General features: G+C 43.6%; 1 pseudogene; it reads right to left on the bottom strand.

Annotated features, from left to right (window-relative positions):
* Positions 1-13,165: 13,165 nt before the first annotated feature.
* On the bottom strand, positions 13,166-13,266 carry LOC124243121 (uncharacterized; annotated as a pseudogene).
* Between the last annotated feature and the right edge of the window lie 2,278 nt (positions 13,267-15,544).

Here is a 15,544-nt window from a genome sequence, read left to right as displayed (position 1 = left end):
GCAGTGGCAATTACAATACATTGTCCCAGCATTATGAAATGGAGGTCAGCACCCCATCAGAAAAAGCTGGAGGAGCTGGAGACTTTGCAGGATAGGATGGAGGCAGCTATTCAATCTCTTGTCAACTGAGCATCATTTATGTGCCAAGCAATGTACTAGGAAGCTAGAGATACAAAGAACCAAGCCACGTCCTTCAAGGAATTCCCAATCCAAGGAAGGGCCACAAAAATGCAACACACGATGATCTTTCTTCACTAGAGACATACACAGGACACCAGCGGGCAGAGGGACGAGTCCCCAATAATGTCAGGAGCTTGGGTGGAGCGGTAGAGATTGTGGAAGAGTTCACAGAGGCTGCTACCTCTGAGGTTTGAGCTGGGATTTTAAGGATAAGAAAGGAAAGAACCTTCCAGGAAGAGGAACCACACGTGCAGAGTGAGGACATAAGGACACATGGGTTTTTAGGAAATAGCTAGTGTTACAGCATGGCCATGAAGGGCAGTGGCAGGAAATGACACTAGAGAGACATTTGGGTTCAGGATCACACAGAACTTTGTACAGCAAGCTAACCCAGACCCTTGACCTTCTCCTGTGACCCAAGAAGCAAGGATTAAAAATCACAGTTAGCTCCTAGAGGTGGCTGTGAACTTGCCTTTCATCTGGTCCAGCCCTCTCATTTCATAAGCCAGGAGGGGAATCACAGAGGAAGCAACTTGCCCAGGGCCTTCCGACAATCCCCACACTCTACACTTTCTCATGCAATAAAAACCCCACACACAGAGTCTCCGCTAAGAGCTAACCGTGGAAAATAGACTCGCTGACATGAGGGGAGTGAGGATGCGGCAAGGCACCTGCTGCAGGGCACTCCTCTTGAAAGCAAGCCTGAAGGAAGAAATCGTCATTCTTGCAGAAAGAATAGATTGCACACAGACTTAATGAGGAAAAATAAACACCTTTCAAAGGCAAGCCTAACACTCCCTGTGAGTCATCCCAAGCCAAATGTGCCAAACCTCAGAACGTGCTAGCAGCACTCAAGGTCCTAATAGGCCTAACCAGCTGTAAGACAAACAATTAGCCTCAGTCATAGCCAAGAACAAATGGTCAGATACAAGCATACAACCTCGAATCTCAAAATGCGAAAGGGTCACTTTACTCTTTTTTGTTTGTTTTTATGATTGTTTCGGGGCAACAAACGGGGTTCTGAGGACATCATGAGGGTTTGCAGATACAAGGAGCTTATACTAATTAGATAGAGACAGTGCAGGTGTAATCACGCACAAACTTTGGATCTAGAAGGAGCAAGGTTTAAATGACAGCTCATCCACTTAGTATGACTTTGAGCTGATTTCTTACCTCTCTCAGCTGCTCTAAGTTGCCTGGCAAGCTGCCAGGCACTAAGTAGGCACTCAGATATTCATGGGCCCCATTTCCACGTGTCAGGCCCCTGTGGGAGAGCGTTTGCAAAACCAGTCACAGTAATTCCCCTTTCTGTATCTATGCCCCTTCCCACACTAACCCTGGGCTTACCAGGTGACTTATTTTGGCAAATGACAGATGGAAAATGAGACATAAGCAGAAATCTGAAAAATGTTTGTGCATTGGAGTTTTCCCTCTTTTGTAACTCTTGGGGATCTTTTGACCACCACCCTATGAACAAGCCTGGGCTAGCCTGCTGGATGATGAGATACGTGTGACTGAATCATTTTATTGCCCCAGCTCACATCAAGCCAACCACCAGACATGTGGCAGTGGCCAGCATGGATCATCCAGCCTCAGCTGGCCACCCACTCCAGAAGAACTACCCAGCCAAACACAAATCATGAGAAGTAACAGATGCTTGTTGTTTTAAGTCTCTGAGTTTGGAATGACTTGTTATGCAGCGAGAGCTGACTCCTTGAGCGGTAGGAGTCCCACGGCTTATGGCCTCAGGTCTCCCCTTACACAACAGGGGAGATCAATATGTTAACATCAAAATGATGAATCTCAAAGCTGTAGAAAGTTCTCTCTTGCCTATCGAAATTTCATCAAATATCTATTAGGTACCTCAAGTCAAGAGCCAACGGTAAACTTACTATATTCCCTACAAAACAAAACAAAATTTTCCTCTTGTTGCTCTGTTCCCAGGAAGTGAAACAGGAAGACTGCTCTTGTCTCTGCCCTCCTCTCATCTTCTATATCCAGTCACCAGGTTCTGTCAACTCAACCTCTTACACGCCTACTGGCTTCCCTTCCTCTTTATCCTCACTATTCCTACCCCATGGAAATCTCTTACCCAAACTACTGCAATGGCCCCTACACAATTTCCTGCCTTCAGAATGTCCCCCACCAGGGCAGCCTCCACCTGAGCCTGCTACTCCTCTGCTGGAAGTTCTCGGAAATGTCCCTGTTGTTTGTGGGATGATGTTCAAATGCGCTCATCTCTCACGTAAGTCCTTCCCGAGCTGACCTCCTCTTCACTGCTATTTCCAACATCTACCATATCTCATACCACACTTAGAGTTCCCTCAGCATACCAGGCTGCTGCACGCCTCCAGGCCTTTGTCTGTGTAGTCCGCACAGACATGGCATATCTGTCCTCTTTGCTCTCTTTTTGAATTTCTACTCACCATCAGATTGAACTCAGAAGTCACATCTCATGTATAAAGCACCCTCCGATGCCTCCCCCAAAAGAAGTTAGTCTCTTCCTCCCTGCTATCACTGTGCTCGGTCCATTCCGTATTGTTGCAGGGATCACACTCCAGTACAAAGGTCTGTCAATACTCTCCCTCGCCCACCTCCCAAAGCCTTTCTGCAACCTCCCTTATAGCAGCATCTGGAACCATATCCAGGATGCAATAAGCATTCAGAAAGAAGTCTGTCCAATAAATGAAATCTTAGCATCCTTCTCCTTTCCCTTACAATAAGCTAGCTTCATGGGCCTGTCATTAATAACTTCTTAATGCAGAGAAGCTCATTTTGCAAAATTTTGAACAAAATTGCTAACAAAACAAGGTTATAAAGTCTTCAGATTTAAGATTTCCGTTTGGGGTGAACCCTTTTTGATATTAGTAGCCCCTGCTGAGTTGTAATTATGTTGCCTGGCTCTATGAGGGAATGTATATCTTTGGCCCAAAAGAACAAGTTCTAAGAATAAAGAGTTTGATGACTCCCATAGAAAATCTTACATTCTGAGGAAAGTTCTGGTCAAAGAGAGGAGTAAGAGCCATGAAGGCAAGCAGTAGATTGCAGGTTCGGAAAATACAATAAAACTCTGGAAGCGCTATGTGAAATAGCCTGAATCCCTTCCCCAGCAGGGTGATCTCCTGCCAGAGCACAAGCATCAGAGTAAGAAGACTGAATTCAAGGCTCGGCTGCTACACACTTCTGTGTCCACCAGCAAGGCTTATAACTTCCCTTTTCTCACCTGTACAATGAATGGGTTGGGCCAAATTATTTCAAAATCCTATTAAGTTCTATAATTCGATGAGTCTGAGTCTATGACAATGATTCCTACCCCTGCCTGTGTATCAATATCACTTGGGAAGCTTTATAAATCCACAGCTTCCCAGGCCTCTGTCTCAGAGACTGTGATTCCACCTATTTGAAGAAAAGTCTGGGAATTTTGTAGTTTTAGAAAACTCCAGCAGGTGATTCTGATGCAAAGCCAAGTTTGGGAGCTGAGCCACCATATAGAAACTTCACCTGCTATCATTTGTCAGCTACATCTACCACCTACAGAATAATGTTTTCCAATGGGAATATAGCTCCGATTTCATAATAATGGTTAAAGGGAATACAGGATTCACTTTACATAAACTCACCTTAGGGGCACTTTCCTGGAACACATCTATTGCTCAAACATGGACATTACCTGTAGCGTTTTGTATTTCAACATCTGTATTATTACCATTTTAAGCATGTGATTTGGTATAATCTTGAGCAAAATACTTATCGTATAAATCCATCTTAGATTTTTTTTAGTGAAAAAATAATTTTTTTTATATAAATATTTACTGCCACCACCCAGGGACATACCTATGCCACAGAGTAAGATACACATCTGTGGCATAAACGAATAGCAGGATGAAAATGTACCAGCTACGCGTAGCTATCCACTGCAGCTGTCTGCCCACTCTCAATGTTTTTCTTCCTAGCAGGACCTATTCATTTCCAGGCAATGAACCATGATGAGTCTAAGTTAATTATGACAATCCTATTTCCCTTGGCAAGACACCAATCTTTGCAGGCCCTGTTGCAGCCAGGGAGAGCCATGTGACCTAGTGCTGGGCCATGAGTTGTGAGAGCCAGTCTGTTGGCGGACTTCTGGGAAATATGTTTTTCCTCCTTGATAAAGGAAGGATCCTTTTTGTCACCCAGATCCCTGCTTCCTTCCTTGAAAGTGAAGGGTTCCAGCAGCCCTCTGGTGACCACGAGGCATTAAGCATGAGGCCCCAGTGTCCACACTCAGAGATGACAGAGTGACAGAGTGGAAAATGAGAAAGAGCCTAGACCTTGATGGCATTAGGAAGTTGCTGTTCCTAACAGCAGATCTCTTGTTATTGAATTAAAAATTAATTTCTTCAGTCACACTAGCCACATTTTTTAAATCTATGAGGGACTCTGAGCAAACAGCAAATGAACTCCTAACAGCAGAACTCTTGTTACATGAAACAAGTAAGTATCTTTGTTCTTTCAAGCCACTGTAAGCCTTATTTTCTGTTACTCAAAGACAAGCTTACATCCTAACCAACTCAGTTTCTAGTCAGAGTTAAGTATAATCTGCAGGAGGCAACCAGGCATCTTTGGGGTCAGAGTTCCACGCCATTAGGTAGGGAGAGAGCTGTCACCGGGGAAAAGGCATTTCAGTAACTGCAGGAAGGATGAGAGAAAGATGGGAGGAAGGGGGTAGAGACAGCTTTTGCAGAGAAATCTTGAAAATGAGAGACAGGAATGAAAGGCTTCAAGTTTATCATCTGACACTCTAGTAGGGGGGTCTTTACAATGGAAATGTATAAGGATTTTTTTTTTCAAAACTCTAAATCAAAAAATTGCAGAAATGGGAGCCGGCCCCATGGCCGAGTAAAGTTCTGTGCACTCCACTTCAGCAGCCCAGGTTCACAGGTTTGGATCCCAGGCATGGACCTACCCCACTCATTGGCCATGCTGTAGAGGCATCTCACGTACAAAGTAGAGGAAGACTGGCACAGATGTTAGCTCAGGGTGAATCTTCCTCAAGCAAAAAAAGGGGAGGATTGGCAATGGATGTTAGCTCATGGCGAATCTTCCTCAGGAAAAAAAAAACAACTTCAGAAGTCACTGAACCCTGCTTCACACATCCAACCACTTTCATTGCTCTTATTCATTCCTCACCCAGAAGGCTCTGTCTTTGATTATGGGTCCTGCCCAATGGTTCCATCCAAGAGGATGCTTCATTTCAGGTCATATGAATTCATCTTGGCACCAACGCTGGCTCCTGGTCACTGGAGCCTGGGCCCTTTTGACTTCACTGGTGCACACTACATGTAAGCCTATGGAGGCCCCTGGGATTCTGAAAGCCATGTTACAATAAGATTCTCACATTTGGAACTGGTTTCTGGAAAACACTGAGAAATGCAACACATCCTCTATTTCCTCTCTCTCTTGCTCTCATTCTCTCTCTAATACTTAAGGAAATTTTTAAAAACCCATTGGTGTATAGCACATTGGCACATCAAAGTCCCCAAAGGAAAATATTTGAATTTCTCCAATCTATTTTCCTCTCCTGTTCTTTATGCTTCTCAATGTGAAGAAAGGTAGAGCTTACATTTTATGTCAACACAAAAGGCCTCCGTTTGTGTGCATTACTTATTAAAGTATTCAGCGATTCAATGTCAAGGTATGTATTATACATACTTTTTTTTATAGGCCATTATCAGCTTTCTTACAACACTATTATTCTTCAGCCCAGCTAATGCTTCTGTCAAAGATCTAGCAACAAGCACGGAAAATGTCAAACAGTGGGGAAGAAACCTAGCTGTTTCCACAACGGCACAAAAAGCCCAAGTTGTCTTATATGGAAAAGCAGTGTAATTCCTCCATGACCGCCAACGGATGTTTTATCAGGGGATAGAGTAGTGGGATGGTTTATTTGTTTTCCTCTGAACACCTGAGTCCACCTCCTCTGAATAAGTTTCCTTTCTTCTCTTGCCAATATCCTTAATAAAACAGAGCCTATGTTTTTATCTTTTCACCCTCTCCCAGGAGGTATCTGGCTGGGAACGTGACAGAAATCAGCCCAGAGAGTCAGTCCTGTTCTGTCTGCAGAGCAGTGTGATCAGATTTAAGGAGCACTAAAAGACTCCTCTGGAGAAAAATATTTTCCCAACCTGCTTACCAGGGTGCCTGAAATTACAGCCCTTCTGCTCTAAGGCATTGAGAGCCTCCATTAAAATGCAAATATGTTAGGTGAGTTATTTTATCAAACTATCACATCTTAGCTTGAATTAGTTTATGGCTTAATTCAAAATCCTGAAATGATGGCACACAGGGCCATTAAGTTTGGATGTGAGCAAAGATGATACAGAGGTTTAGAGTTTAAAATGTGTTGCCTAAGGAGCAGTCTTGGGTAGTAGGGCAAAGTAGGAGAACAGAATATTCTCTAATGTCACCAAAGTGAGTCCAGAGTTAATACTCACAGGCAGATGTCCTCAACAATCCTGGCTGAGCAACAGCCTAGTCCATGTGGTCCATCCTCACACTTCAAAATAAACTAAAAGAACCATCATTGTGCATATGGCTTCTTTTCTCCCACTTGAATTGGCATCCTCGGTTGGATTACTTACCATTTCTTCCCTGTCTGAGCACGCTCAGGACTCTTGCCCACTCCCTCCCCAGCAGTTTCAGAGGCTGCACAGAGCCTACGGTAGACACTACCAGGACTCTCCAACATCTCCATTTCTCCTCCCCTCCCACTCCCTTGAAGTTGGTCATGACCATTTGACTGACTTTGGGCAATGAAATGTAAGCAAAGTGGTATCAAGTCCAGGAAGAAGGGTTGGCTCCTGATTCTCCATGTTCCCTTCCTCTGCCATGGTGAACTTGAGTAAAGATGCTTCAAGATCAAAGCAGCCAAGAAAGCTGGACACAGAGAGCAGCTACCTGGAAAGATGCTCAGACCTGCAGACAACCATAATTGAGTGAAAATAAACTTCTGTTATGTTAGATCACGATAGTTTATCATTTCAGCACAACCTAGCCTATGCTGGCTGATTCATACGCCATAAATAGCACCTCAGGGAATCTCACCAGGCCCTCTCTATTACCACACACTCATCATTCAACAAATAGTTATTGAGCACCTACTATGTGCCAGATGATATTATAGGTATCAGGGATTTAGTGGTAACAGTAAAGACAGAGTCCCTGGATTCATGGAGGTTACATTCTAGTCAATGATGAAAGGCTATAAATAAGTTTATTAGTTAGGAATAGGTTTGGCTGAGTATAGCAGAAAACCCAAATAACATCAACTTAAGCAAATTAGAGGTCTAATTTCTCTCACATAAAATAAGTCTGGGGGTTGGCATTCCAAGACTCACAGGGTAGCTCTACAATGTCATTGGGAACCCACACTCCTCCTATCTTTCTGATCCACCCTTCTTAGCACATGGCTTCCATCTTCCAGAGCACTTCATATTCCAAAATGGCTGCCATTGCTCCATTCATTTTATCCACATTCTAGCAGGAAGAAAGAGAAAAGGGGAAAGGTAAGAGGGGGTGCCTCCCAACTGAGTCAGGCCCCCTTAAAGAGCTTTCTTGAAAGCTGTAGCCCACAGGTAATGTGTACAACTCATTGTCTACTCCTACCTTCAAGGGAGGCTGGGAGGGAAATATAATCCCAGCTGGATATATTTTTATCACAAAGAAAATAGTGTTCTCTTAGTAAAGAAAAGAGGAGAATAGGTATTGAGCAGGCATTTAACAGTCTCTGGATTAATAAGGATAAGGATTTTAGCTGGCGATAAGTATTTTGAAGGAAAAAACTGTGATTAAAAAATGGAGAGGGAATAACTTTACCCAGGGCAGGGAGAAAAGGGCCTTTCTAAACAAGTGGCATTGGAGTGGTGAGAAAAAGTTCTCCATGGGAGTGTCTAGGGAAGTGAACCCAGGGAGAGGGAACAATGATCGCCAATGATCACTGCAGTACCAAGGAAGTGGAAGCCCCCAGTGAGTGGAGTGAAGTGAGTAAGGTGGAACGTGATGGGAGATGAGTGCAGAGAGGCAGAGAGAGACTCGGTCAGGAAGGAATGGGTGAATTTCAATCCAAGTGTGATGGGAAGCAGGTGGGGGTACTCGGAGGTAAGCAGGGAGTGACATCATCTGATTAATCCTTAGTTCTGTCATTCTGGATACTTTTGGGAACTGGTTTGTAGGGGGATAAGAATGGTGACCACTCAGGAAGCCAATTCAGACATCCAGACAGGCAATAACGGCACTGCACTGGACGTGTAGTAGCATGGATGGGCAGTGCTAAGGATGCAGCTGCGATCAGCCGTCATGAATTTTTGCAGCTGCCATCAGCAATCGTGAATGTTTGGTAAACCACATTGGCCTTGATGGCTAACTTTTTCTACGTTTGGCTGCTCATCTATGGGCTCAGAGAAAGCTCAGAGAAAGTTGGGTTTTTCCAGAATTGCAGTCTTGCTGGGAGAGTATGACTAGTGGTGGCCGAGGAGAGGCTGGGGAGGAAGGTTGTTGCGACGAGTCACTGAAATGAGGGACATTGGACTCTAAGCAGGGTGAGGAGGGAAATGATATAAGGCAAAGGCTGAGGGTGCAAAGCCCCTCCCCAGAGTCGGCCACTTCTTGTTTCCCTCCTGTGGCTAACGGCTTCTGCCCCTCTGCCTAGCTTCTGCAGAAGGACACATGGCTGGACTGTCTGTCTGACACCTGGTGACCAATACCACCTGGGTCCCATCTCTCAGATCACCCTGGTTGGTCCTGCCCAGCCCACACTCAACCCAAGTGTTGGGCTCGCAAGGTATCTAGGAAGAAAGAGCAAACACTCCTTATGCAGTCCAGTGGTCAAGCATAGGGCTGAATGTAGGCTGTGGGTTCAAATCCAAGCTCTGCTACCTTCCAACTGTGTCACTGTGAACAATACTTAACTTTTTTGTGCCTCAATTTCTTCATCTGTAAAATGAGGTATTAACAAGACCTACCTCATGGGGCTATTGTGAAGATCAAAGAAATTAATGAAAAGCACTCAGAAGAGTCCATAGCACACAGTCAAGCTTTCGATTAAAGTTATCCAATGTTATCATTTATCATCATCCCACATTACTCCGATCGAATCTCACGCCTTAAGACCTCCCCTCCACACCCCAGCCTTCATTTATCTACTTTCTCTAACTTATTTTATACTTACTATTCACAACACATAATCTCCACCTTACAACATGCTGTCTTGCTCTCTAACTGTTGGTATCACACAGTTTGGCACTTGAATCCACGCTAATTGCTGCGTGCTAATAAATAAAATCATGCCTTGCTCTGATTCTTTGTGTACATGCCGTAGCTCTTCTCTCCAGCTATAGTCGGAGATTCCTGTAGGCCAACCATATCTTCTCTCCCACCTCCACAGTAGATAGTGCAGTGCTAGCCAGGTAATGCGGACACACTAAGTACTTAGTCCTGAAGGAGGGCCTTTCCAGTGGAGACTGCAGAAATCCTGTGCATTAGGGAAGCGAATGGAAGAGGGAGAACGCTTCAGAACTGGAACTGACGTATAAATCTCTAGTTAAGCCAACCGTTCCATGGGCAGGGCCTAGGCTATCCTGGGGGGTAAGTTATCATGCTTTATATTCTTAAAAGTCTCCAAAATACTAAAAGAAATAGTCTTATTTATTCAAGATTAAAAACTACAACTTTAGGTTGATCGCCAGGCCTCCTGGGCCAGCTGGGGTAACTGGCTCTCAAAACAATTCAGCTCTTCAAGATCATTAGCCCAGGGCGTTCCCCACCAGAGGGAGAAAAACTCTAGGCAGAACTCGTGGGCCTGCTGAGAAGCTGCGCTGCACTGAGCCACTCCGTAGCTTTGGGGCTGGCTGAGCTGCAGAAACAGCCACACGCAGCACCACAGAGAATGCGACGCCGAGCAGCATGGTCTGCCCATCATACGGCATCTCCACACGTCCTTTTAATACAGCTAGTACGACTGAGGGGCACAGGGGAGTCGGTGAGGAATCAGAATCTGTAGGCAGAATTCAAACCACAGCTCTGCCGCTCGCCAGCTGTATGACTTTGAGTTATTTTAACCTCTCTGTGCCTCCAAAGTGGTGGCTATAACAATCCCAGTGCTACACTTTTTATGGAAATGAAAAGGTTTTAAATTATTATAGTGCTCAAGACAATGCCTGGTTGTAAGCATTATGCAAGTGTTTGTTAAATAGTTTTTAATTTTAGTTATTCACATGTGTGTGTATATATTTTGAGCATTTCTAGGAAACATCTAGGAATGGGAAGATAAAGATGAATGAGATTCAGTCCTTTCCTTTCAGGAACTCACAGTTTCTTTTAATAGATAGACTGGTTGAGAAGCTCTAGTAGAGGGATTGGCAAAGTGAGGGGGGAAGGTAGGAGGGGGAGTGAGCAACACTGCCCCGGGGAGCAGGAAAGGCTCCACAGAGCTGGCATCTGTAACTGAGTAGGATTCAAGGTGCAAGGGAAGCCTTTACAGTAGTGGTTCTCAACCGGACCTTGCATTTGAATCCCCTGGAAGGCTGTTAAAACCCAGATTCCCAAGCCCCACCCCCACAGTTACTGATTCAGAAGGTCTGGGTGGGATCTGAGAATCTGCATTTCTAATAAGTTCCCACATAATGCTGATGCTGGTCCAGACACCCACTTTGAGAACCACTGCCTTCCAGAATCAGAGAGAAGCATGTGCATAGATGCAGGAATGTGAAAGACCTGGTCTTCTCAGGGGAGGGAAAGTCGTCTGGCCTGATTGGATCAGAGAGTAGTGATGGAAAATGGCAAAAGATGAGATGGGAAAAGGAGGCAGGAGCTGATCTCAAAGCAAAGAAGTTTAGGGGCAAATCCTGTACACTTGGAGGAGCTTTGGGAGTTTGTGGCCTTGAGGAACACAATCAGTTTGTATTTCCAAAACTATCACATTGGCATTAATCTGGAGAATGGACTGAAACAGAGGGAGACCAGAGGACGGGAGAACAGTTAGAAGAGGCCGGAGGAGAAGTGATGAGGCCAGAGCTGGCGCAGGGGCAGTGAGACAAGAAGAAAGAAACAGAGAAATCTTAGGGCACGGAACTGAACAGATGCACAGAAGTCTGTATAGGACGTGAGGGAGACAGAAGGATTAAGGGTTACTCCAAGCTGGCCAGCTCTGATGCCGGGATAGAGGAGGTCCTATCAACTGAGAGAGGAATGTAGGGGATCAAAGAGATCTGGGGAGAAGAGAATATCATAAATTCAATTTACAAGGATTCTGAAGCATCTATTATGCTCATTAGGCAACTAGAAATCCAGGTCTGGAGTTGAGCAAAGAAGTCAGAAGTAGAGACAAAGAGCTGGGCAGCCCTGTACACAAGTCCAGGTTAGAATAAAGGCTGTGAGTAAGTTGACCAAAGGAGAGAATTGACTGAAGAAAGATCCAGGACAGAAACCTGACTTACCTGTTTAAAATGGGCTCAACAATCAAAACAAGAAGGGCGACAGGGAGAATGAGAAAGGCATGCAGAAGCTAAGGCCCAGCAGGACCTAGCAAAGATTTTACAGCGTCCTAGTCTAGTGCTGTCATCTTTCTAGCATCACAAACCCTTCCAACCCCACCCGCGTTGAAGAGAAGGTGTCAGTGCTGGTCATTGTCTGTTCTCAGGTCCGTTGGCTGCCCTGCCCTGTTCAGCTCCTATCACAGGGGCCCGACCCCTGCAAATTACATTTCTCAGGCTCCTTTGCCAACTGGCTTCTGGTTAACTTCTGCCAAAGAGAGGCATTGGCAGGAGATTGGGAGGAGGACGATAGTAAAGGCCAGGTTATTTCTCCCCTTTTTCCTTCTCCACACCATGACCCATCTCCGCCTTCTGTGGCTTCTCATCAGACCTGTACTTCCTGTTCCCCCCAGGTACCCAGCTCCTGGGGTCTAGGAACAGTCCCACCTTCTCGTGTCCCTGCAGCTATGTGTGCGTGAGGAGGAGCAGCTTACTGCTGTTGCTCATCTCTGCATTGACTCACCAACCCGTTTGGCTTTTCAGCTCTTCCAACACATGACAACTAGTTCCTGTATGAATTCCCTCTATTGAACTGGCTGCTGTGGGCTCTGTTGTCCTTGCTGGTCCCTGATTGATAAATACATAATGATAATACATCAGTTTCTCTACCCATAACTTGTTTCAGGCTGCAGAATCCTATTCAGGCTGGAATTATCCACACTGATATTAACAAAGCCTTCTATTTAAAAGTTAAGGAGAAAAGTAATTTGAAAAGAGGCAGTAAATGAAGATAAAAGCTGAAATAAATAAATTGTAAAGCATAAAGCTGTAGAATGATAAATTAGTTCAAATGCTGTTTTTTTGATAAGACTCCTAAAATAAATAAACCTCCGACAAACATGATTAAGGGGACATTTTTAATTAGAAATGAGAAAGGAGATAGGAAAAAATATAGAAAATAGATGTTTTTCTCCAAATCCAACGAGAATGTTATGTACACTTGTAGGCTAATAAACTGAATTCCTCTCTGAAATGAATAATTTCTAGAAAGATATAGATTGCTTAAAAAAACCTCAAGAAATGTAAATCTAAACAGAATAGTAACCAAAGAAGAAATTGAGATAATTACCCGATAACCAAAAACATGCAGCTGGTCCCAAAGTTTCCACCAGAACAATTTTCATACTTTTAAGAAACAGATGATTTCGATGTTGTATAAAACATCCAAAGTGCAAACAGAGATAAGAGTACCTTTATGTCCATTAGGCAAGCATGATCTTCTTCCTAAAGCCTGATAAAGATAAAATACACAAAAAGAAAATTACAGTCACACATCATAAGTGAATGTGGATAAGAAAAGCTTACATAAAATCCTCATCTCTAAAAATGAACTTGTTTTACTGTACTGCTTCAGATCTTTAGAGGGAAGATAAGTTTTTTTTGTAACAGCTTTACTGAGATATAATTCTTATACCATAAAAAATATGGAACACTTTACGAATGTGTGTGTCATCCTGGCACAGGGGCCAGGCTAACCTTCTCTATATCGTTTCAATTTTAGTATATGGCTGCTAAAGACACACGAGGGATGATAACTTTATAGGTTAAGTTGAAAGAAATTACAAGGGATGCACAGCTTGTACATTACAGAAGCAAATAACCATTTGATAAAATTAGTATAATTCATATCAAAGGGAAAATATCATCTGGAGTAAACATTCACAGCAAATATTAAAAAGGGGTCATTTCTATGTTATGTAAAGAGCTTATACATATTGATACCATTTAGTCCCCACTATGCAAATCGGCAAAGAACTTAAGAAGACAACTCATGAAAACAGAGATACTATTAGTAAAGAAGCATGTGGGGAAATGTTCAACTTTACTTGTAATCTAAGAAATGGCCACTCAAATAAAGTTGTGGCATCTTACACCAACTACTTTAGAGGAATTTTATAAATTAACCAGTCTTGCAACACTATGGTAAAACTAGTCCCCACATACACTGTTGGTAGCCATATAAACCGGTATTATTTCTTGGCAACACATATCAGGATCCATCTTGAAATACCGTTAATGTCCCCTTAGCCTAAGGAATTTTTAAAGAATAAAAAAATAAAGCTATATGAGATGTTCATTGTGATGTCCCTCTAACAACCTAAATAAATAAAATACGGTCTAAATCCAACAACAGAATTAAGGCAAGGTTATAAATTAATTTTATAATTATAGTAAACATTATAGTTTATCAAGCACCCTTGTGTACGTTACTCTTTTTAGACCTCAACAGTCCCAGGAGGTAGGTAGGAATTACTAATTATGATTCAGAAAAATTAAATGACTTGCACAAAATCACACAATCAGTGGCTCTCAAACACCTGCTACCAAATCCCACGTTCTCTCTATGTTAAAGAGGGCAGTGATGAATATCTGCTCTGAGTCTCAGTTTCCTCATCCATGAAACAGTGCTAATAAGAGTACCTAAAGAGTATGATGGGATTTAAATGAAGCTTTAAACGGCTGTGAAGCTCTTAGCACAGGGGGTGGCACACAGCAGCACTCAGTAAATTATTAAGAATAATGATAATACAAAGTTGTACCGATTCAATATGATCACAGCAATGTGAACATGTCTGCAAGTGGACAAGGACCAGTGAGAGTAAGAAATGATGAAAATGGCTGCTCACGAACAAGACAAGAGTATAAATCACATTTCTTTTTGGAGCTGTTTTGGTTTTATTACAACAAATAGAAATCTAGAGGGAAACAAAATTAGAATATGCAAAAATCTCCTAAAATGAACTGGCATCTTTTGGGGAGCTTAATATAAAATCTGGGACCACTGTATCCAAGACATTTGAAATCATAAACTCATCCCACGCGCCCCTTGGAGACACTGTCTGGCCTGTGGAGGCAGCCTGCGGATGGCGCTGCTTCACTTGCCCAGGGTCCAAAGAGGCATTTATTGGCCTCAATAATATACTGGTGCTAGTCATTCAGTCTTCCTTAAAGATGAATTCTCTTTTTCTTAAAATTGAAATTCCGAAGCACCTCAAGCAAATCTCCAAGTAGTTGGGGAATGGATCCAAGTCCACTCCTGACGAACAGCAAAATTCCAAGGGAGCTGCTTCGCTGCAGGACCATCGTCTGCAAGACCAAGGAGACTGTGGTTACTTCTCCCTTTGGTCATGCGACTAGAATCTACCACAAGTGAGCAGGAAACACAGCCAGCGTTAGCCCAGGTAGGTTTTAAATCTACAAATGGGGGACAATTTGAACCACCAGAGACAGGCTTCAGAGTGATGAGGGAGAGAGCTAGAGGCACCCCTTGGCTTTTCCTCCCAAAAGTCAGCGAGGCCTGAAAATCTCCACCCACTACAGAGGCGTAGATGAAAAGTTACTCCACTCTCAGTTACTGCGCTGTCACAGGTTGTGAAGGACAGATAGGAATAGGTATAGCTGAGGGATAGAAATGGTGTCGATCCAGGCTGTGGGCTTGAGCTCGAATCGTGAACAACTGCCTACATGAGTCAGAGCTCATGTGGTTAGTATATGAGCTCCAATAAAAGAAATGACAAGTTCATCAAGGGATATAAATTCAGAAGAGAAATGTCATGCGATGACACAGAACCTGGCATGACCAGAGGCTGAATCACACTGAGCTCAGACTCATATGTCCAAATACCTAATCCACGTGGGATGTCAAATAGGCATCTCAAATGTAATGTGTCAAACACCAGGCTCCAGGTGTTTGCCCTCACGCACTCCACTGGCAGTCTCCCCATCTCAGGTAACAGCAACGCCATCCTTCTAGGCCCTCAGCTGGAATTTCTTTGGCTTCTCTCTTTCTCTCACAT

Source organism: Equus quagga, chromosome 7 (genome assembly GCF_021613505.1).
Source record: "Equus quagga isolate Etosha38 chromosome 7, UCLA_HA_Equagga_1.0, whole genome shotgun sequence".
Classification (NCBI taxonomy): Eukaryota; Metazoa; Chordata; class Mammalia; order Perissodactyla; family Equidae; genus Equus; species Equus quagga.
This window is presented reverse-complemented; position numbering and strand designations above follow the sequence as displayed.